Below are 24,667 nucleotides of genomic sequence, written 5' to 3'. Positions count from 1 at the left end.
TGAAGTGAATATGCATCTGATTTTCAGTAAAATGGGAGAAAATTATAAGGATACATTTAACGTCTGCACTGTAAGGCGAGACTTCATTTGTATCAGAGTCAAAAGAAGCAAAGACACTCAGGATTCAGCTGTTCCCTCTCATACATGCTCTAGGGGTTATTGTTGACATCCTCCTGTGAATTAATTCGATTTCGAAGACAGCGTTAGCATTGATGAAACTGGGTTAGCATCGACGTTAGCATTCAGCAGAGAACAAACGTCATGATTACCAAAGCACAAGCTGCAATTGCTAACCCCATTTAGATATACAAGGGCAGCGCTAACCTCATTCAGCAGCATTATAGCAGCTAACCTTATTCAAAGTGAACCGCACATCTTTTAAAACCATTTAAGCATCCACACGAAGTTTGCTAATTGTACTCGGGGGCTTTTTAAATGAGAACTTTGTGACAAGGTGTTTTTTTTAGTTCAAATTGATGCAACAAGATGTTTTTTTCTGTTTCCAATCCCTCAGATAAATTAATAATAACATTTCCTGTATCTGCATCTGGTTTTTGTTTTTGTTTTTTTCATATCAAGCCAAACCTACAGAAAAGCACAGACACTGAGAACATATCATTACATTCGAGTACCACACATACACAGCTTGGTACTTGTCTATTTCATTTCCGACTGCTTCATTTTTTCCCTGTTTTACTTTCCCACTTTTTAAGTCCCTTATCTTTTTATTCTCTTGCACTCTCTTCCCCCCAGTCTTAGCTTCACATTTTTTACATTTGAGATGACTTGGCATTTGGCCAAAATGATTGCTTTTCCCATTTAATTCAAGCAGCCTCTGTCTCTTCCTCTCATGCTCCCCATCCCATTCACATTCTTAGAAAGACACACGTGCTGTCCATAGCTATTTCTGTGGTGCCACATTAGGAAGTGACTGTAAAATATTAACAAACAAGCCCACACAAAACACATAATGTGACACCATCCATTAGTCCAGGAAAGGAAATAAATGAAAGAGAAGCCAGCAGAAGGCATATAAATGATGAAACCATTTCTTTTTTTTGTTTGATTAATACACAGACGTATTTATCACGGCATTCTTGTTCTCCTCTGACAAGTGGTTTTGTCATTTGTTCTTTTATTTCCTTCTCTACACTGACTCTTATAAACTCGAGGGGTCTTTGTGTGTTTTGTAAAATCCCTAATAGGTATCACAAGACTATGCAAACATATAAGACACCCTTCACATTTATCACAATAGTACATCTAAATTGTACATTTTGACCTCCCTACTTCAACTGAACTGCTATTGGGATAACTGTGAATTATCCACAGCCACAGGGACCAAATTGCCAGCTCATTCAAAGCTTTTTATTGTTTTTGGACTTCATCCAAGTAGGTTTGCATGAATCACAGTTCAAAACAATCGTTATTTAATCTGTATGTTCATAGTGAAAACATGCTATTTTAGCTCTTCCCTTAAAGCCAGCTTCCTCCTGAATTAGAGACTTTCCTAGTGTTTCTTTTCATTCTGAGAGGCAAAAAACTAATAGATCATAACTGGTATAGAAGTTCTAAAAGTTAATCGTCAAACTATTAAATTACATATTTTCTCTTTTTTTATGGGAAATGGTAACCTGCCAAATCCATATCAGACATGTTAGGTCCTCAATCCATCATTAAAAAGATTGTTGCACAAATTACAAGACAATTGAACCTCATTACTGTCAATTTTATTCTGTTTTAAAATGCATTTATACCATCTTCCTGGACCATAAGCAGAATATTTCATGACAGTGTGTAAATAGATTCATCAAGAAAACTGTATTTCAATTTGTGAGCATGACTTACTGTCTACTGACTGTGCATAAGGTGTCCTCTGGCACATGACACATCAGCTGTAGCTGATGGAGAGAGAATAATGATGATAATCACCTAAATTTTTTGAACATTTTTGCAATAGAGTGTCTAAAGATATTAGTTAAAAAGGGTTATTTGCTAAGTTGCCTGTCATGTGTAGACACAACACTGCCTCATTCTTTGAGCTAGGTGCCTTTTTAAGCTTGAATGATTCATAGATCAGTGTTAGTTTAACAAAAAATAAGGGAAAAAGTAGCCAATGCCCAATGAAAGACTATAAAAGACATCCAGAAAGCTCTGAGAGCTATTGTTCAAGGGCACTTTATTTAAATTACAACGAAGTCTGGCCCCTTGGAAGCAAAATATAAAGAAATAAAGGGTGGTTTAATACTTTTAGACAGTACTGTATGTCTAAATTGTATGACATGGCCAGAATCATAATAGGGATTCTTTAAACGTCCATATTAGATGACTAACATGGCTGGCTTTGTAACCCTGTTCCCAGGCATAGAGCTCAGCTCTGTTGTATAGACACACCCTTTCCTTAGGTTCTCCGTATAATTTGATTTAGCAGCCCTGTGATTGGATTAAAAGGCTGACATTGTTGTCCAACCTGTAAAAGTCATGTCCATTAATTTGCTGCACAAACACACACACACACACAAAATGAAACATTTTCAAAAATTATATGATGCCAGTGATAATCTCAGCGTCATCTGAATAATCCCCCTACATGGTTGCATATTAATGCCATACATTTGCACACAAAACAAGAGAAATATTCCAGTGTGGAAGAATACTCGCACGCCCACCTTTAATATTTACCTTGATCTAAATGCAAATGTATTTAGATCAAGGTAATTTCTATGGTTGCAGGTTGTACAGCATGAGGCCTGGGTGATACAATTTCACTGAGGCTGATGATTCAATGAACTGCTATATAGCATGATGGCACCTTACAATTATTATTATATAAAAGTGATGTTTAAATTACTAGCCATTTACTCCATTATAAAAAAAAAAATTCTGATAGCACAATAAACCTAAAATTGCTGGAGTCATATGAATCTAGCTAGCAATGGGGTCATAGGACAGAAAAGCTTTGCCTATAACAGCCTCAGTCTGTTCCTCGACAATCAGTGTCTCACCCATGACATGATGATTAGAGGCAGCTGCATGTAAACAAGTGACTGGTGTCTGACCCAATCATCTCTGCTCACTGTCCTCCTTGCACATAAACATAAACAGTTTAGCATATTGGAACAGCACAGGCTAAACAAGACAGATGCCAGTTGGACAAATGAAACAACAGCTATTTGGAGACAGACAGTATATAACAGTCACATCTATTTCTGCTTCTCTTCTTGCGCTCTCCCTCCGTTTTCTCCTCTGATACACAGTCTTGGCAGTTCCCCCCACCGCAGTCTCTCCTCCCACTGCTTGACAGAAGAAGAGTGGCAGCCATTTGTATTGCTGTTAATGTGAGTAAAGGCGTGCATGCTTGTGTTGGAATACATGTTTGTACGTGGCATACGCACTGCTGTAAGTGCATGCGTGCAAGCGCATACGTTTGCAGTGCCATTAGTGAGAACATCATTCAAGCATTATATCAGCCCCCAGGGCCACATGAATAAGGGTTCTGTAGATTTAACATGGTGCATAGAGAGAAAGACACACATACATAAAGAGCACCTGTCAGACAACTTGAGTTGAATTATTTGTATGCCTGTCTGTTTGTCTAGGTATGCAGTGCTGTATTTACTCTTTTACAGATTTCTTTTTTTTTCACATTTCACAAAACGTGCATGCTTCAATTTTTAAAAACAATATTAGATGAAGATAACACGTTTTCTGGAAAGTTTAGTTCAATTTTAACAACCACACCCTGGCCTGATCACTGCCAGACCTACTGAATCAAGAAATAGAACTTGTATAATCTCAAAAAGCAGCACATTATGCCACAATCTAAAGAAACAGCTGACAAACAAAGTCATTGACATCTAACAGTCTGGAAAGGGTTACACAGCCATTTCTAAGGCTTTGGGCCTTCAGCAAACTGTTAAGCATTGAATAGTGCTTAACCTTCAAACGTGTGGCAGTCATACCGACATTACAACTGACAACTTATCCAGGAAGTCACAAAAGAACAGAGAACAGGCCCCCCACCTCGATTAAGGTCAGAGTACATGATTCAACAATAAGAAAGAGACTAAGCTAAAATGGCATCAATGGGAGATTTCTAAGGTGAAAACTGCTGCTGACCAAAAAGAATATAAAGGCTCATCTTTGTTTCCTGTTACATAAAAAAAAGCATCAAATGAACAGTAAAATAACAGGTGGCAGTAGTGTGATGGATTGGAAGTCTGTTCCTGCTCCGGGACCTGGACAACTTCCAGCAACTGATGGAACCATGAATTCAGCTCTCTACCAGAAAATCCTGTAAGAGGATGCCCGGCCATCAGCTCATGTCCTGAAGCTCATGCACTTTAGTTATGCACCAGGACAATGACCAAGAAATTGACCTAAAACACACCAGTAGAAGCCTAGTCAAAGCCTGTAATTAAACCCTGTTATCTCTATCTCACTGCAAAGGGTGGCACAACCAGTTATTAGTTTTAGGGGGCAATTAGTATTACAAGTGGGGCAAATGTGCAAAAAGAAAAACGAAATCAGGAAGGGGGCAAATACTTTCACAGCACTGTATGTGTGTGTATACAGCAAGAATCCAAGTAGATTCATGACTGGAATCAGTGCCGTGAGTCATCATCAAGGCTCACTGAAGGTTTCCCCCATCAATGTTTAGGGCTGCAGGGGGCTGCTGGCCAACCCACACAGAAATAAAAGAACATAGACACTCAGTGAGAATAGGAAGGAGCTGAGTCACCATACACCCACTGCCTGTCTGCTTATGCGCTGATTAATAGCTCTGATCACAGGACCATCAAATGCGTGTTCAGGTCTCACCGTAGGCAATGTTCACTTCTCTCCATAAACTTTTGATAAAGCAGTCGCGGAAAGAAACACGCCAATCTCAACCAACTCTTTGTGGTGCACAGTCACATAAATCAACTTCAAGATGAGAAATTACTGGTTGACCAGTTTGCAAAGGTTAGATCATTTTATCAATAAATATGATTATTTTAGAAAATTCTAATTTTTCAGCTAAAAGAGAACCATTAAGTTGTCATTAGTTAACTTGTTAACTTTTTTCACAAGTAGCTTAAGATTTCAGCTCTATATGTAACTCTTTAAGGTGCAGTACTAAACACTAAAATAGATATTTCCCGTATTATAGCTATGTTACAACAGGGATGTTTTGCATTAGCAATTTCAAATATTTTATACATGTAACTAAATGTATTAACCCTATACAATATATCTACATATAAATATAATCTCCTATGAAATTTAAAGTAAATGCTGCTCATCATACTATTAGCAGCTGAAAAATATACAACATTAGCACACAACGCCACACTGAGTTCACAGTACATTTGTGTTTTTTCAGGATGAATTACAATAACACATTTAAAGTGAACATTTGAACTAATGACCTTTGTCTCCGTTGTACTTTCTGTTTACTGTTGAGTACCAAATTTTATCATACTAACATGCTCAATTAATGGATGGAACAGTTGCTAAACATTATATTGCATACTTTTTTACTTACCGTATACTATATAGACACGCCAGCACTCTTGTCCATAAGGGAAATCTTTGAATTCAGATGTTTTCAGTCCCATCGCCACAGGTGTATAAAATTAAGCACTTAGCCATGCAGTTTGCCTTTATAAACAGCATGTAAGCATGGTGTTATAATGGCATGCCACCATGGCAGCAAGTCAGCCTGAGAAATTCCACAACAACTGTAATCAGTGTTACTGAAAGTGTTTAGAAATTAAAGAAACTCTGCTACAAAGTGGCAGATGAAATGTAGTTAAGAGTATATCACCGAGTGCAGAGATGCACAGTGCATAAACATTGCCAACACTGTGCTGACTTAGTACCTGCAGAGCTGTATACCTCCTTTGGCATTAACATCAGCACATAAATTGTATACCAGGAGCTTTATGGCACAGATTTGCATGGCCGAGCCGCTCGTGTAGATGTAATCTGGAGCTTAGACCAGTAATAATACAATAAAGTATTGTCTGAATTGTGACCTTCCTAATCTTGTTTCAATTCTGCACCTTCCTGCAGGGTTCCTCCATTCCATCCTGCAATAATCATGCTAAACACGAAGTTAATTTATTCTGCACATCATATGTACTGAGTCTTGAATGGCTTGCTACATCCCAATCCCACTGCAGCTTTCTAATACAGGGCTTTGTAACCTTAGCTTTACCAAAACCCATTAAAATTTACATAATGTCTAAAGATTTTTGATCAAATAAATGTTTTTTTTTTTTTATTATTTTACCTTCTATATTGCAGAAAGTGACATTCCAACAGTAACACTATGCCACTATGCCAACCCCTTGCATAATTCACACTTGAGAAGTTTAGACACATGTAAAAACCATAAAATAAACATGAAATCTCTACCCTCAACATCCATACACTGAAGCGTGAAGTCTGTGTCCCCATACAGAGAGAAAGTTAGTCATTTGTAAAGCTGAGGATAGATGCCTCATGGGTTGTCACACTATGAATAATTCAGTTTCACATGCTAATGCTGTTAACCCGGTCACTTCAACTTTATGCACACACAAACTTGGACACACATGTGCATGAACACCCAACAACAAATCAGTCCCCACTGACATATATCTCAAACACTACGCGTACAAAGCATGCACACAACCACACACATTTCCTTCTATTCCTTCATAAATGCACACAAACTCCAGCTGCTTTATTTGTCTGAGTCAATATTTTCTTGGAAGATGGCCTGAGGTGACCTTTGACCTCGACTTTGGTGAGGTCAGCTGCTTTCACCATGGAACCTAGTGACTCAGGGCTTTTCTGCTTGTTGCTTGGTAACAGAGCACAGCGGCCGAAAAACCCCATCTCAATCCAGACATCCACTTGCTCTCTCTTTTTATCACTTCGTTTACACAGTGATTAAAGGATTGGAACAGAGTAAGAGGTAGAGAGAAAGCAGAAATGGGGTTCTTCTCTAATTACCAAGTGGCTTTAAAAGGGAATAATACCACATCAAGTTTGTTGGAAAGATTGGGAGCCATTCATCACTCTCTTTTAGAAATCTTGACATCTTTCCCTCTGCTGCCATCACTCGACTACATTTGGTTTCATCACATTAACTTGTTATCCCTGCTGAGATACATGAGAGGGAAGAAAGAGAAAGAAAAGAAACTAGCACGTCCCACTGGGAGTAAGCGAGGAAGTAAAAGAACATGAAAGAAAGATGAAATATGTGAAGAGCGATGCCATAGAGAATAGATGACCCCCCTCACCTCTTTTCTGCAATCTTTTTCTCTTACTTCCCCTCGCTACTTCATTCTACTTTGCCTGGAAGACATAGCGAAACTGTGTGTACAAGAATGCAACTATTCATCTTTCTTCTTTGTCCCTCTGCAGGACATACATATTCATTTAAGACCCCAGTGAGTGTGTCTGTATGCATGCGAATGCCCAAATTCATGTGTACGTGCATGTGCAACCACTGCGGCAAGTAGCGGAGTAACAGGATGCATAATCTACATTATTCAACTCAGTTAAACATCATAATGACTTGGTATCAGCATGTAAATTGGGAATATGACAACAATCCCCAAACATGCAAATAAAAGAAGGTAGGGAGTTAATCCTTCCCAGATTACACATTTCAACAGAGACAACAAGCGACTAAGAGAGAGGAGTACAGCTTGGTCTTGACAACCATACAGTTAAGACCCTAAACAGAATTTTGAGAAGAGTTCCAAGTGCTTATGCAAACAACAGGTAGCTTTCTGCTTGTTTGTCCCTCTTTTTGTGTCTTATGTAAGCAGGTGTGTATACCGTATAATCTTTGTGCTCCTGTGTACAGTGATTCGCTGTGACTGTCATCGCACTGCGGGGGGTACCGTGTAATAATGGGTGTAACACCACCCTCGGCTTCAGTCCAGACTTCTTCCACTCTTAGACTTCCTGTCTGTGGGAATCAGCACTAATCCTGGCAGCTACTGTTCTACACAGGTCTTTCACAGATTTCCTTTATCCAACTTCTTTCCAACATCTGATTGTGGTAGAGAAGTGACTGCTGTTCACTTTCTCTTCACAAGCAGAAGCAAACCTCCAGGCCAGCCCCAAAGTGTACAGAATTTTATCAATCCCACATTTTTAGAAATAAATGAGGGAACATATAATGCACATAGTGTAGATTCCTGACACTAGAAGATATTGTTACTAAATAAATATGGTGGAACACAAAAAAATCACTGTATCTATCTAAAGAAGAATGCAAAAGAAAACCGTATACATCTGATGCAACAACTATAGCCAGGATATAAAGCATAAGATGTAAGATTTCAGTGTGTTATTTCTGTCAAAAATCAGGAATTCTTCTCAAGTAAGACCTAATATGTGTGTAAACATAAAAACACACACACACAAAGAGGAAGCATATAATTTGTTTTTGAGGGGTGAAACTGCTCTTAGGGATGTGTATATTGTTGTTCAGAAAAGAGGGCTTGCATAAAGATGCAAATTACAATTTATACATGCAGATGTGGGTGCACAGCTAACAAAATAAAAAAAGCGTAAAGGCCCAGGGACAGCGACTGGCTGGATGAGTTATAGACAGGAGCCTAACAGCCTCAAGCAGAACTACTTTATGCCAATGGCACCAAAAAAAAGGTTCATCTTGATTAGGCACACAGGTAAGCCTGTACAGAAGGAGAGAGACAATCATTTAGATTGACAGGTTCCATTGTAGGTGGGCTGTGACAAATTTGCATGTACTGTCACGGTGATTTCACACAACTTAACCTGTATTCCTCCCTCTGTGATGGTGTAGAGCTGGGAAAGAGGGAGGTCTGATGAGAGGAAACACTTGCAAATGTCTCTTGTTTGAGAAGCAAAAATCTCAAGGGAATCCTCTCTCTCTTGTGTACTTCACCGCGTGTGTGTCTGTGTGTGTGTGCGTGTGTTAACCTGTGTCGCACACTGAGGAACTGAAAGCTTGCAGGAGTACTTTCATCTTTTCGGTTCTTTGTGGGAAGGTGGCAATTATAATTTTAGTGGAGGTGACAACACTTTGCAATTGTTCGATGTGTGTGATCTAAAATAAATGGCATTCTTAAAAGCGGCAGTCAGCCATGGGCCACTTATGAGCTCGTCTTGTCAGGTGGGCATGAGTACGAGTGGATGAGGGGAATGAAGGGTGAGGAGAATAAGAAGAAAATGAGAAGAAACAGGAGTCAGTAAGAAGGAGACATGGAGACAGAAGTATTGTTAACACACAAAACTGTGTTAACAATACTAGGCTAAAATAAGAGGATCTAAAAACTGAAAGCAGCGGTAGAAACACAGAATTCAGGTCTGATCTCTTTCCCACTACTTGAATCAGTAAGCAGCCTCACAGACTTTGCTTCTCACTGACTGTCAGGACAGTTCGGCAATCGGGCAAATGCATTCAGTTTAATCAGATCAGTCATTGTGGAGGAGGTCCTGCCTCCTTTTTGGTTGTGTTGAATAATGACAGAGATTTTCATCATATATGACTAATCAGTGTTGTGTCATGGATACCAGGTACTGTATGGTCAGTATTAAGTACTGCAGAATGAAGTCTCCATTCCTGCAGCCAATAAATTTGAGCAAACAAGCTATCTTATAGCCCACGCAGAGCTAGATGTGCATTACTATTTATTTCACTCACATCATTACTCAAAAATTAAAAAGCAATTATCACATATTACTTGTGACGTTTTTAAGAAATGCATTAGTTACCAAATCACTCCCAGGAGAAAGTAATTTGTTACCTTATAATAAGTATATTGTTAACTGATAATTGTGTGACAGAGCAAGACAGAGTCCCACCACACACCTACACAAATCCCTGTCCTAATGAGGACACACACAGAATATTTCTCATAACTCAAAGCCAACAGCAACGTTGAAAAGCTTCTTACATGCTGAAGCTCAGGCTCTGGTTGTTTGGCTGAGTTCGGGATACCCTCAGTTTTAACATCACTCTGGGGGGTTTTTTGCAACTAGCTTTGTGTTAACATGGTGTTTTCGCAGCACGCAAAGAGTCGATGTCCTGTTAGCAGCATTTGGTTTTTGCTTGCACTTTACCATCACCTTCTTGTTCTTTTGTGCAGTAAAAAAGTAATGTGCTTAACTCCACTCCACAAAGGTTGTAGACCCCTCGGTCATTTTCCTTCTATCAGCACAACAACTGAAATCAGCTGATTGTAGCTTAAGTATGCAAGTTGTAACTGTAATATGACTACAGAACTGAGTGAAGAACTGCATTACATAGTTACACTACAGAAAAGTGTAATGTGATTACAGTAATTTTATCCTATTGTATATTTTATTCTATTTTATTCTACTGTATATAGTATTTTATTCTATTCTATTCTGTACAGTTGTGTACTGTATTTATTCTTATTATATTCAAATGTTTGCTATATACCTTTTGCACTGTCCACTTCCTGCTGTGACAAAACAAATTTCCCACGTGTGGGGCTAATAAAAGGTTATCTTATCTCTTATCTCATTACCACATATTACTGTGCTACATAAACACACCACAAGAAAACTGTCAGCAGTTGGACTACTGGCAGATGGGAATGAGCACCAGGGGATGTTGGGTGAATGTTGTATCCATTAATATAACAAGAATACGGAGTAAGAGCCAGTAAGATGGAGACAGTTTTACTCTTGCCTAGCTCTACTGTTTCATTAACTTTAACATCTCCAAAAGGCGATGAACTTTTAAAAACAACAAAGAGAAGGGAACAGCAGCTATGGATGAGCTAAAATGGGTGAATCAGCAATGCAATCATTCATAAAATAAGGCTAAAAGAGCAATCACCCACCGCCCAGAACAATCTGATCTTTAAGCTCAACTGAACTGAAGTAGTCTGAATAGATTACAATTACAGACCCTGTTCAACAGTTTTCACAACTTCTATGAGCATCAAGTAACAAAACAAAAAAAGTCTGAAGTTCCATGCTGTGACCCCATCATCAACCTCCCGTAGTTTCTGCCTTAAACTACCGGCTGACTCAAACACTCTGCTTAAATGCCCTCCTACTCAGCTGTTCCCTTCATCCTTCCTATGACAACATGCATAAACAAATTCAAAGTGAACTAAAGTCCCTCCCTGAGCACTGTCCACCATATGGCCTGAGAAGAGAAAGTTTTAGCATTCAATTTCCATTCCAGCACATTCATTAGTATTCATGAATATGTAAATCCAACTGTCCCAGTTGCCAGTTGCGATGTAGGCTCCCACTGGGAGGTGTCAGCATTGTCAGGGGAGGAAAAAAAGCCGACGCCCTTCCGGTTAGTAGGACAGCGGATGTGTGTGTGTGAACCTCAAACAGATGCTCCTGTATATTTATGACCCATCTGACTGCTGTCTCAGGAGTGCTGGGAATAAAAGCCGCCCCCTAGCATCACCCATACAAAATCATACACAGGCACTTTGACTTACACACACACACAGGGGATAGCAGGGTTTTGAAGGACTTGTGAACAACCTTAACAGACCTAAAGCTTACAAGGTAAAATGCAAAATAAATACCAATCTCTCGTGAGTGTGAAGAATAATGAAAGAAATGAAAGGGTGTGACAGTATCAAAGGCAAGCTGAGGTACAACATTCCATAGCTTACCTTTTACTGTGGCGGGAATAGGAGAGAGACACGGAGAAAGACACAAATACAAACACGCACAGTCAATACATATGCAGAGTTTCTCTGCAGGAAGTTGCTGTGTCAGCAGCTCAAGTGGCTCCCTGCAAAATGAAGGGTAATCTCTAGGTAGAGAGCGCTTAGGGCACGGAAATACACAAACACACACATCCGCACCCATTCTGAGGGAGTGTGGGGAGAAAGCAGCTGACAAATGCTTCAGCACGGTAAAAAAGGGGCTCACTGTGGACACAAACTTGACAGGCCTTCTTGCAGAGTCAACACACCATGGAGTCTATTCATGACTACAGTGGATGCTGAAATGGAGAGCCACTTATCCACAATACCGACGAGCAATTTGATGGAGGAGGAGTTTCAACTGGATGTGGCAAAGCCTGGATCTCTACGCCCTAGAAAAGAAAATTCCATTCGCACACACAGGTAAGATCTGAGGTTTACAACAGAAAGAAAGCAGTGAAACAGCTCTGGCCAAAGTCTGCAAGCAGGCCTGCTGAATAATCTTGCAACTCCCTGACAAGGTCGTGTAATTTGGGATGCAAGTTCACTCCACTGCAGCGTTATTAAATGAACAGAGTCGGTCACATAAAAAAAGACCAATTTTCTTTCTATTTAGATTAGTCACAAGAAGATAAAGACAAAGGTTTTTAAATAACTATACTTTTTCATGTAGTATACCCATTTCTTACATTTCTTTTTCTTTTTTTTTAAATCTGCACTATCAAGTAGTAAACAGAAATCCATGTAATTAACCATTTAAGTTTTTAATCTTGATTATTTTAGTAGCGCCAGGAAAAAGAACACAGAATAGACGGTGAACGTCTCTAAGGCAGACGGCATGACACTGGGGACATGACATTACTGTGGCAAGGTGTGCCATAACTAGGTTACTGCTACAGTGGTGGATATATGGAGACAAATGACAATGATAGCGGTAACTTTATTTGTTGCTGTACAGTTAGGTCTTCCTGGATGACTCCCTGCACTGCACACTGAGTGACTGGAGGGGAACATCAATCTACCTGCACACAGACAGCCTCAATGTAAATTGTTATTACACGGTAAAAATGTCATGATATACATGTTTAAATTTAATTTCAGTTCCCTGATGGAGGATGATATAATCCTAATGTGCTAGCAGCTCTGTATGTCACTAAGCCATATTGGACAACGGCTGTGACAATGACAAAACCAGCCAATATAAAATTCTATAATACAACTATAAAATTTTAATACAGAGCCAATTTAAAATTGTTTTTATCATAACATGGACACTGTAATCAAGTGATACAATGATCAATAATTCAAAAATATTTTTTTCATCTCTGAAATAACATTCAGTTTCTAATTACTAATAAATATGCCTAAATTCAGTTACTACTCCCTCTTCTGTTCAGTATGTGCTTCTGAACGTGTAAAGGCAACAATTCACTGCACTAAAGCAAAAACTGAATCTGAAACCAGGTAAAATTGAACATAAAATAATTAATTATAGCCTCACCTACTGATTTAAAGCTTTTCTTTCACAAACACCGAACAAATTGTCATTTGCTTAAGTTGTTTTTCCTTTGCTGTATTCAAATCTGCATATTGGTGTGCAGCCTAGTTAAGCTGGAGTGCATCGATCGTGGCGTAGAGGGAAAAGAAGAACGTTTTCCACTGAGGAGCTTTGATCGAATACAGTGCAAGGTTATTGACAAACACACACACACCTACAAGCATATGTTATGTACACATACATAACATGCACTCTACTGGTAGCAGTCTCACCTGAAACAACCATACATCATTACTGACTACCAACTATGATCAATACCCAATTAACATGGTCTAAATATGGCCCATGGAGCAGATAACACACACACACACACACACACACACACACACCAGGTGCACTTGTGAAGGCCTTCGCATGTGCATCTGGTGAGATGGAATAGACATACTCCATCTTACTAGAAGGATTTTCAAGCTGGAAGTCAGTAGGTGTTGGGCTGTGTGTGGAGGTCTGGCATTCCTCACAGGAGAGCAGAAGTAGAATAACACATCTCCGCTTTGTGAAAGCTTGACGGGTGTTACCGGCTAATTATTCCCCCAGCTCCTTCCTGCAGTGTCACGGCTATAGCTTCCCCTTCTCAAACAGCTGCTCTGCTAATTACCTCTGGTGGCAAGTACTGTAGTCTCTCTCCCTTGCTCTGTCTGTCTCAATTACCCACTCTCTTTCTCCTGCTCTAACTCTCCATATTGTCACAGCTAAGACACAGAGACACGAAGCTGAGTCTGAGGGGCAACTAATGAATCTATCCCATAGAGAAGTTGTGTTCTTCTGCCAGCATGTGACAGTAAAAGCAAAGCACGCTAGCAGGCCTGAACAGCGTGATGTGGAAGCTCATAAAACAAACACGCTTTGTAGAAATAAATTTTAATGATTAATTATCCAGGCTAAGATGAAATGGACTTACTTTTTTGTGGCTTTGTGTATTTGCTCCTGCCTGTGTCAACACTCTGTATCCCGTTTGTGTGAGCTGACTGTGATGACAAGCTAAGGCGACAGGATTAGTGCACCCCTGACTGTCATTCATACGGACTAACACATGCACAAAGGAACACACACCGGCTCTGATGAACCCAAACATGCATGCAAAACTCACAAATTCACCTACTACCTACACACAAGCAAAGACGTATCCAGGTTAATTGACTTCTCTTTTAGCTGTGAGACATTCTGATGGAGTCAGCACATTCATAGGAGAAAGCAGAGAGAGATGCAACAAGAATGCCTTTCTCTCTGTCTCTCTTTATGACTCGGAAGGATTATTACATAGGACAAGACCTTTACAGCTGTGGTGTAAATATGATAATGAGGTGTACACAAGAGAGGATTACACTATCCTAACTCTCCCATTGGTCTAATCCAGGTTCAGATATTTGCATAACACACCTGAGTACTGCATGCATCCCACCAGCACAACGCTGATATGGATACAACAAGTAGTATGTGCAGACTGTTTACACTAACATAAGAAAAGAGAATTGAGAATTGCCAGTAGGGGATTTGCAGCAGCGCCTTTGTAGCCGAAATAATGCTGAATCAGAATGTGCAGTTTGCTCTGTGATACACTATCACTTGCTGTGCTTGGAGCGTTTCAACAATTTCAAATGAAACTGCACAGAGTCCATGTAATAAGCATAAATAATATTTGAATTGCATGCCGCATATAAGCAGATTACTGTATTTCCAATAATAATAATAGTGCAGGCTACGCCGTTGTTGATACACTACAAAGTTATATGACATCTTTGCCACACTCTGCTTTCAAAAAGAGCCTATTATGGTCTGCCATGTTGGCATTTGCACTGTAGAGGAGGGAAAGAGCCGCTTCATGGCGGCTTTAAAAAAAGGGCCCAAACAGCCCAAGAGATGAGGGAGCATTCTGTGGCTAGAAGATTTGTACAGTAAGCTGGTAATTGAGCTCTATATTTTGTTGGGTGTTAAATTCTAAGACCCGCCAGGCACCCTATCCTGCAGCCTTCAGAGTTATGGAGGATGTAAAAATCCATACCTGGAGACTTATCATAAACAGTCCAGCTCTGAGTAAGGTCTAAAACACGACAGAGAGAGCTAGACTCCATCGTCACTGACAGCGATCCAGCAACAACAACATCGGCACCATTCACCTCTCTCCATTACTTTCATTCCATCCTACATCCATCTATCCATCCATCTATCTTCACCTCATCTCCACCCTGTCAAAGCAGTGGGGCTGTATGTCAGCCCAGCATGTGTGTGTGTGCACACCTCTATGCTTGTGTGTGTATGTGCGCGTGCATGCGTGACAGAGCAGGAGTTGTAAGTCACGGTTGTCTCCTGCCTGGAGAATCGTGTTATTGATTGGATGCATGTCCTAGTGGACTATAGGTGGCCGTGACTGATCACATGCTGCACAGCATCAGGGGCAAGGCCGTCAGAGCACCTGGGATGAAGGACTAAAGAGTGATAAGAAGGGAAAATGGACAAAGATAGCTCAGAAGATTTAACTTGTTAAACCAAATTATGAAAAATCTGCAATCCACTCAGCGTCACTGTTTATGTGCTGAGGTTTTAGGACATTTACCTCTAAGGCTGGGATTACACTTACTTCTGGCCGCAAAGGCAGTTATCTGCAGACACCACAAACATGTAGTTGTTCTTATTTTACTACTTTGAAGTCTGCTTGGAGTCTACCTGGCTGATAAACACAGAGTAGATCCACTTTAATGTCCTAACACATGAAATTGGAAGATCCATGGACACGTACTCAAAGGCTTGCTCACACCATCTGAAGACAAAATTTACATCACATGGACTTTTGCAGGAAGTGGAAAACAAAAGACTTCCACATCACCCTTTACAGAGTATGCTTTTTTCAATATATGAATCCAGAATTATTAACAGTGGGGTTTATAAGCTGATAGCTCATATCCTGGTCACATTAAAAATTGTTGAGAAAATATGTTGAATCTATACTTTTGTTACATCAGCCAGACAATTTAAGATACACCATAGAAGTAGAAAGAGAAGGGCATAAAAAGGCAAAGCCAGTGTGTGAGGGAGTGAGAGTAAAACAGGAGGAGGCATACTGATATGAGGTGGTGCACTCAAACGGAGGCTGATAGGCTTGAAGGTGAACCAATCAATTATTCTCCACTGTCAATAATTCAGAGTAGACCAGGAGCTCTCTGTGTATGTGGACGACCACACTAACACATGAAAAAAAAAAATACACACACGGCATCCAGCCCAGCCCTCTGATTTGATTTAAGATGACCAGTCAATGTGGATTCAAGGCTTCAGACGGCCGAGATTTTAAATTATTGCTCAGCTTAAAGACAGGGGATGAGCAGTATTTTCTCGGTCCATACCAAAGCCCTCTTATTCCAGTTCCCCCTCTCTTACCCAGCTTTTCTCATCTTGCTCTAGGTCTCTTCCCTCTTGATGAGTCCCAAGCCAGCAATGCAGGAATACAGGCCCCTCTTTGGTGCCACCTTTACTGTTTCACATTTACCTTTTCTCTCAAAAGCTATGCACTCTCTCTATTCTTCCCGCTCTCCCTCTCTTTCCACCTTACTGTGTCTTTGTCTTTCCTTCTGTGCTCTCATACGCACTCGCAGACCCATGCATGCACACTCACATGGACACACACTATCCATTTCTCTGTAATTGAAAAGATGCCCTGGCTGTTTGCCACACTACTAAAGTGGATCAGATGGCAGAATATCCCTGAGGTAGTACATCTCCAACAGAGTGAATTAAAGAGAAAAACCTCTCTCTCTCTCTCTCTCTCTCTCTCACACACACACACACACACACTATATCCCTCTATCTTTCCTTCTTTCAGTTCCCCTCGCTTGCCCACGCACACTCACACAGTCAAACACAGTGAGTAAGGCTGACTGTGCCATTCCTAATATCCCATCTCTCTCCTTTCTTTGTTCCAGCCCTCTATTACAATATGAATGGGTCTGTTAAAGTGGAATTGGACCATTTGTCTTGTGTGAGTTTCTTCTTCCTGACACAAGGACTAGAAAATGACTCCTCAGCTATTTAATAACAGGCAAGAGTCTGAGGTCTTGGAGATGAAAGAAAACTGGGGAAAAGATTTGTTTTCTCCCCAGCTGAGACAACAGAAAGCAAAACTATAACGCAACGTCAGTCCTCAATCAAAATCTCCACCAAGAACAGCAAATAGTCAATGAGGAGTCAACACGACGAAAATCACCCCTCTACATCACCAGTGGGGTTTTTTTCTTCCTAGTATTTGTAGCTTGCGTGAAACCTGGGTGAGATGTGTGTCTGTGTGTATGACAGCTAAGCTTATCACACCAGTGAGCGTTTAAAGCAAAAATAGGCTTTGAGCTGTGAAATAGAAATTGAATTTTAAAAAATTACATTAGGTATAAATGAGAATTTTAACAACGTGGACGATTTACACCTGGTTCTCCACCTGGCATCTCGCATTTTTCCAAATTATTTTAGACATAAGCCAAAGTCAATTAAAAACTGTGTGCTCTCATGCATGATACCCATGACCGGCAGGATGCAAGCTAGCTTGCAATTGGTTGATAGAGTTGGCTAATATAGTATGCATGAAATTCATAACACAATATTAAAAATAATATTTTTCTTATGATCTTAAAGGTCCAGGTAAAATCTATTTGTTTATATTATATATGTAAGTTGTTTTTGTTTAATTTTTTTCCAAAATGAACCATTCGTGAATATTAAAATGTCTTTAAAAAGTTAGATTGCTAGGCAGTCTTGCTACCATGAAGCCAAGACGTGACTATATTTGGCTGAGTCTGGCTAGAGGGTTTTTTTTGTTTGTTTTTTTACATTCTTTCTAAAGAAATTTCACTAGTAAATCCAGAAGATGACAGCAAAAATAAAATACTGATTCTAATCATCTCTTTAAAAAGCTATATCTTACTTAATAAGTTTAATAATTCTAAAAAACTGCCTGAAAAAAAATCTTTTTCAACTCTGTAATGGATTTAGATAAGGCAGAGTTCGTTCTTGGCCATGCACGTTGTTCAGACTGAAACTGGATATTTTGTTTAACATGGGTGGACAGGTGATGGTGAGTCTTTTTTTTCTTAAATCGTGTTATCTCTTTCTTTGATATATTTTGTGTTCCCTTTCATAATGATACATCTTAGATGTTGATTTATAATTGCTGAAGAAAACCAACACAGGTAGTGGTAAAAATTTGGTGGATAATACTGAATCATTTTCTTTTCCTGGGCTGTTTTTTCCTCCTTTGCATTTTTCAACATTGGGTTTTAAACCAAGCTCTCGCTACGGTTATTGCCAGTAATAATTCAGCTTGTTTCTGGTGGGTGGTGGATTCTGCCGCAGCTGCTGTTATCAATTCTGTTCATAATTTTTATAGATGTGGTTTCTATGTGCAGCCAAGAGGCAGTGCACTGTCAGATTCGGTTGTCTAAGGACCCTGTGTCTGCTTTTTGGAGAAATGTGGTTCTGCTGTTCGTTGTGGTGAAGAGAGAGCGGACCATGAAGGCAAAGCTGTTGATTTACCAGCTGATCTACGGCCAGACCCTTACCGTACAAGTGGTGGCTAGCGAACAAAAGAATGAGATTATAGATACGAGAAGCAAGCACCCTTCAAAGATTGTCTGGGCTCTAAATTACAGGGGCGGGGTTCAGTCATTCATAATGTGATCAGATTAGAGGTGCCCCTCCCCTAAATCCAAACTAGCCAGTTGATGTAGTTCAGAAATCTACTAGAATGCCTCCTGCCTGCCTTGTAAATGAAGTGTTTCGAGCATGTCACACTGGGAGGAGAAGGCCCCAGGCAGATGTTCGAGAGATAACACCTCAGTGTCCTGCCAGAAGACTTCGAGAAGGTGGTTAGAAAAGGGAGGTCTGGGAATCTCTGCTTAGGCTGCTTGCCCTGCAAAGCCCCATACAGATAACCATTAGAGGATGGATGGAAGGATGGAAAATATCCAAAGAACTGACAGTCACAAAAAAAAATACAAAATAATTATATGATGTAATGTACAGCATAAATCAGTGCAAAGAGGTTTTGTGCGAAAGTGTGCGTTTGTGCATTGTATTCACATTTCTAACAATATCAGGGCAGCTGCCCTCTGTGTCTTGGTTCAGCAGACAACAGGTCTGATTGGATTAAGACACTCTTCAGTGGATTAGTCATGTCTGCTGTAATGCTGGACACAGAAAGAGAGAGAGAGCCGTGTCTGATTCTGCGTGATTCAATCTCATAACTGCATCTGTGTGAAGCAAAAGAAAAAAGAAAAAGAGAGTTTAATCTCATAACTAATACAAATAGGGTTTTATCACAACCTGTGTACATGAATGAAATCCCAGGATAAATACTGATGATCTACAGTAATGGAGACTGGCAGCTCATTTTGTTTGTGAATGTACCAAACATCCACTGCTTAACTGAAAATGCACCCTAATTGCTGTAATAAATAGCTAGGAGTATTGTAGGCGCATTGCTGTCCTAATGTGTATTTCTACATTAACTGACAGACATATTCATCAGAACCATCACTGAGATCATCAAACATCATAAAGAAATATGAAATATGTCCCTCTGCGTTCATCAAATGCAGTTTTAGTTGTCACAGTGAAAAATATGTGTATGATGCTGATTTTAATAACTCATAAAACATGATAATTGACTCAGTTTAGAGTTTGTGCCAGGTGGCTGAGTGTATTTCAGCTCAGAGAGAGAAAATCCACTTCATGCACACTGCAGCTCCTGACAAGAAGACAGGATGAGATAATATTTCTAACAGACTGAAAATTTTCTTCCATTGTTACATTTGTGACAGGAAAGTGTTAGGCATGTGTGTAGTACGCCCGTGTCACTTGTCACACAAAGTATTTTGAGTCAATTTTGGATGGCACGCTGCTGCAGCTGGTTATTAATTGTGACATAAAATGTCCTGAAATAAAACATTTATGAGCCATAACCATTATTGTAATTTTAAAAGAAAATTTGAGTTTTGCTGCCTGCAGAACAGTTACTACACACTAATCTTTTTGTACCAAAAGATAACCAAGTTTCTCTATATGTAACATTTTTTTATACTGTATTAAATAATGTGAATTGTGTGCATGGCTGGGTGTGTGTTTGGCACAGGTAGTGTATGTGTGTGTGTGTGTGCGGCCAGTGTGTAGTAGTGACTATAACCTGCCCTTCCCTCCAGTCCTCTCCTCCCAGCTGCCACCGTGGAGCAGCCTGCCTTTTAATTACCTGCACCACGATAAAGGGAGCGAGAGAGGGAGCGAGGGAGAGCGAGTGACAGACAGAGAGGCAAGGAGCGAGTGAAGCGTGACATTCCAGTGTGCCTCATAACCTGTAAACTGATATTGTCTCTGAATGCAAACCAAAGCGGAGATGTGAGGAGGGAAGGTGTGATTTGGGAAGGTGGAATTGGAAAGGAGGAGGTTCTGTATGTGTGTGCGGTAAATCAGAGCAAAGCGTGGCTCCCAGTGTGCAGCAGATTGCCTCAGCTCACACCACTGCCTCCGCAAATTAATACCATTGATTTTCCTTTGCCTGGTGTCCAACACACACACATACACACGCACGCACACACGCACGCACACCTAAACGCACACAGAAAAGGATCCCAGCTGGTCCGAAGGTAGGCAGAGGATAATGGATCTGTGGATCACAATGCTGGAGGAGTCTTTACCAGCTCCTTTAACACACACACACACGCACACACACAAACATACACACACTAAATGAATGATGGGATACAAATGAAAGGAAGGAACAAGAAAGTGTCAGTTGTGATACCTCCCTTAACACAGGGACTGGCAGGGATACAGAAGCACGCACACACGCTCACATTTGCACACACACACACACGACAGTGAAAGCATTGGAAGCCTGCCAGACGAACGAAGCCAGAAGCAGAGGGATTGTCAAAGTGTTTTGAATGCTGAGAAATATCCAAACAGATAACAAAACACATATTAATACTAAGCCGGAAAGCTGAGATGACTAGCATGGAGCATATGACACTGACTGACATACAAATCAGCCAGTATGAGATGAAAACAAAAGGGGAATGAGAAGCTAGACAGAAAATAAGACTGTTCCCATCTCTCTCCTTCGTTTCATTGAGCTTCCTGATGAATGCAGCTGATTGCAGTGACTAGAGGGCAGCAGGAAATTATCATTAATAATCCCCAGCCAATGGTTAACCCTGTTTCCCCCTCTATTGCATCTCCAGGCTCATCTATTACTACGGGAGTGTGTGGGTGACCGACCACTTTTTGGCCTCTTCTTCAGATCAATTCGCAACATCGGTGGACACAAATGAGTCAGATGGGGGTGGAGTGTTTAGAGAGAAGAACCAATCAATCAAATTGATCAGTCCTGATGCCCCTTATGGGCAACATAAGTAATACATTGTGTATTACATTGTGATACAATACATTGTGAACTAATTTCTCTGAACACTAACCCTCATTCTGAAAGTTGCCTTTGGCAACTATGTATTTAGAAAATTGCAAGAATTTTTTAATACTGTTACAGTTTTATTTCACCAGTAGCTAATAATAACTTTTTGTAAACTGCTGAATGATTTCAACATTACCCTGGTCAGCGTGTCCAAAAAACATTTACTCTGATTTAACCTTAATCACATTTTGCTTAATTACAAAATATTTCATGCTTTGTACTGTATGAATGAATGAATGAATGTCACTTTCATGAGAAAAATATAGTAAACTTATTTCCTCTAGCATTTTCTAAAATATCTGGTGAGATGATGTCAGAAAGAATTTACTGCAGTGCCATCTGGACAAGCTTTATAGAGGTACTCGTTAATCTCAGAAACAATGAAATATTGCAGTTTGTTTTTTAGAGGTTCGGTTCGCAAACGCAAAAAGACATTTTATCCCTGCAGTGTGGGGTAATTAAGAAAGCTGTGGCAAAAGCAAACATCTAGATTTATATCAGATACAAACTTACTGATATGAAATAACCCGATTTGTCTTTGTCTTTTACAATGCTCTCAATTATACCATTTATTTGGGCAGTTGTTTTTGAGCATCATCTAAATTCATCTTAATTTTTAATACTTCTAGGATATAAAACTGCATAAAATCACCAGTCTGATAACAAAATCTATTTAAAAGGTTTTCCTGTGGAAGTTAGACCTTTACTACCATCGGAGTAGAAACTACACAACGACCTTCTTTAACCTGCTTATAGTGCAATTACAAAATAGTTCTTTTTAGCACTCCTTCACTTGCACACTAGTGAAGAAGTGTGCATCAAAAATGGTAAAGAGTTTTAAAAATGTCAATGTCTATATTTTTGCCTGGTGCATGAGATGATTGGTTCATTTGTCATCATAACATGTGTTTTCCAATGATAGTCTTAGGTAAGACTAAAGTTTAGCCAACCGGTGCCATGGTAAGACTAGCATCATTGTCAAACTCTTATTAAGTGAACTGTGCAAGGTATGCAATGGACCTGTGCATTTTAAACAGCCAATATTAGATTTAATTTTGGAACCCCTTGACCATTTAGAGACAAATGGATGAACAGTTTAAACTTGGTCCACTCCATGATTTAAGCACAGTGAATGAATCTGGGTCTCTGAAGTTTACATGTTGCATGCTCGTGAGGGTTTCCTTCATCTGCCTTGCCCTTGGACCAAGGTAATGCAGCTTGCAGCTTGAGTTGGATTTCTGCACAGAACCTGTCCACTTCTCCTAATGCTTCTCCTGTATTTTTAGACCATCTCCCTGTGGCATCCCGTTCTGCCATTTTTCTCAGGAGACTCGATAATTTGCATGACTCTTAAATATCATTTATAAATGACTGTAATACAACAATCACCAAGTTTTGTATGTTCATCTAGTATTACCCAAGTTCCAAGGCTGTCTATGACACAGTGTAGACACAGTCCACACACTAAATACAATTTCAAACCATCTGTTGAAGCCACATAACCTGATTCAAGCAGAGCATACAGCTAATCTCTGCGCAGACAGATCAGTTGGATGCTGAATGAATTAGCTGCTATCTTAACTTGTTAATTGGACCACTTCAGCTGTCTGCGCTGCGAAGACAGACTCTGAAAACACACCCAAATAAATAATAGTGAGTTGAGCCATATGTGCGTCTGTGTGTGTGTACCGGAGTTTTTCTCTTTAGTAAAGTTGGAAAGATATTCATAAAACATGTTTGAAACATTGCGCAAAACACAAACAAAAATGTGCAAGGACAATCTACAAAGCGCAACACCTGAAAAACCGACATAGAGTACAAGTATACAATTTAGGCAGTGTAGTCAGGGACTTTCACCTACAATGAACAGGACAGCAATTTAAAAAGATGTTACTTTTACTTTTAACTTCTGATAAATTGGTGAAAATGGTGGTAAAAAAATATTTAATAATTTCCAAAAAAATTTGTAGAAATAGTATCAAATAATAAAATGAAATATTAATATAGTACATCAATAATTAAAAAACCCTTGGCACTTGTAGGAAAAGCTTCATCAGAAAATGAATGCAGTAGTGAATTGTTAAGCAGTGCAATAGCAGTTTGACAGCACACAGTAACAGTGTGATAACAGTTTTCACAGCTCAACAGGTGATCCCTAAATACTCACAAGCTCATAAGGAAAGAAATTAAGTGCTGACATAAAAAATTCTAATTCAGACACACCTGGCATGACTTTAACGTGAATTATATGGTAATTATGGCCCAATCAACATTTCCCGTTGCAGACTTGAAGACACAAACTCAGTGTGCATCTTCTTCTGTTTCCTGAGATCTTGGATGAGAAAATGGCTGCATAGCATAGCCCATGCATTTATGTGTAAGCCACTGGTCCACTGCTGCACAACTGCTCACGCTCCAGCATTGTGCAAGCCATTATATGGAGGTGGAGTAAACACTCTCTCAGCAGAGTTCATCAACCAGTCTCTCATCACTGTGCAAGGTCACCCCCTCCCTGAGACAGTCCACTGTGTGCGCGTGCGTGTCTGTCCCAGGTCTCAGAAACCTTGGAAACGAAGTGGAACAGAGCATTAGAGCTGTAACAATAAGGCAGCCTGTTGAGCATGGAAAGCTACAGTTGCTGCCGTCGGCCTGTCTGAATGAGCATATACAGTTAAATACACACATAAACGTATGCACAACCACACACAAACACACTCCTGCCATCTCTAATGATGATTTATGCCCGGCCTGGAAGGCAGGCATGCATAACTGTAACAGTCACAAACACACACAGATCCACTCACACATGCACTCTCAGCTAAATACATAGGGATGCCGCATCTTTCCCTGTTGCTCTCTCACATACACATCCTAAAGAAGAAAAAAAATGACAAGATGGATATGCTCTAACAGCAGTGCGCACAAGGGAAAGTGCAATGGAAAAAAAATTATATTAAAAGATGGAATGAATGAGAGCTGAGG

The 24,667-nt window shown here is 39.9% G+C and overlaps 1 long non-coding RNA gene across 1 annotated transcript in view; it reads right to left on the bottom strand.

Moving 5' to 3' along the window:
- Positions 1 to 572: 572 nt before the first annotated feature.
- Positions 573 to 24,667, bottom strand: part of LOC120738719 — a 99,337-nt gene continuing 75,242 nt past the window's right edge. The window contains exon 3 of the long non-coding RNA XR_005697044.1: positions 573 to 24,248. This is a non-coding gene — a long non-coding RNA (uncharacterized LOC120738719). The remainder of the gene's footprint in view (positions 24,249 to 24,667) is intronic.

Source organism: Simochromis diagramma, unplaced genomic scaffold, assembly GCF_900408965.1.
Source record: "Simochromis diagramma unplaced genomic scaffold, fSimDia1.1 OVJJ01000026.1, whole genome shotgun sequence".
Lineage (NCBI taxonomy): Eukaryota > Metazoa > Chordata > Actinopteri > Cichliformes > Cichlidae > Simochromis > Simochromis diagramma.
The sequence above is the reverse complement of the archived record's forward strand: the minus strand, read 5'-3'. Positions and strand labels throughout refer to the sequence as shown.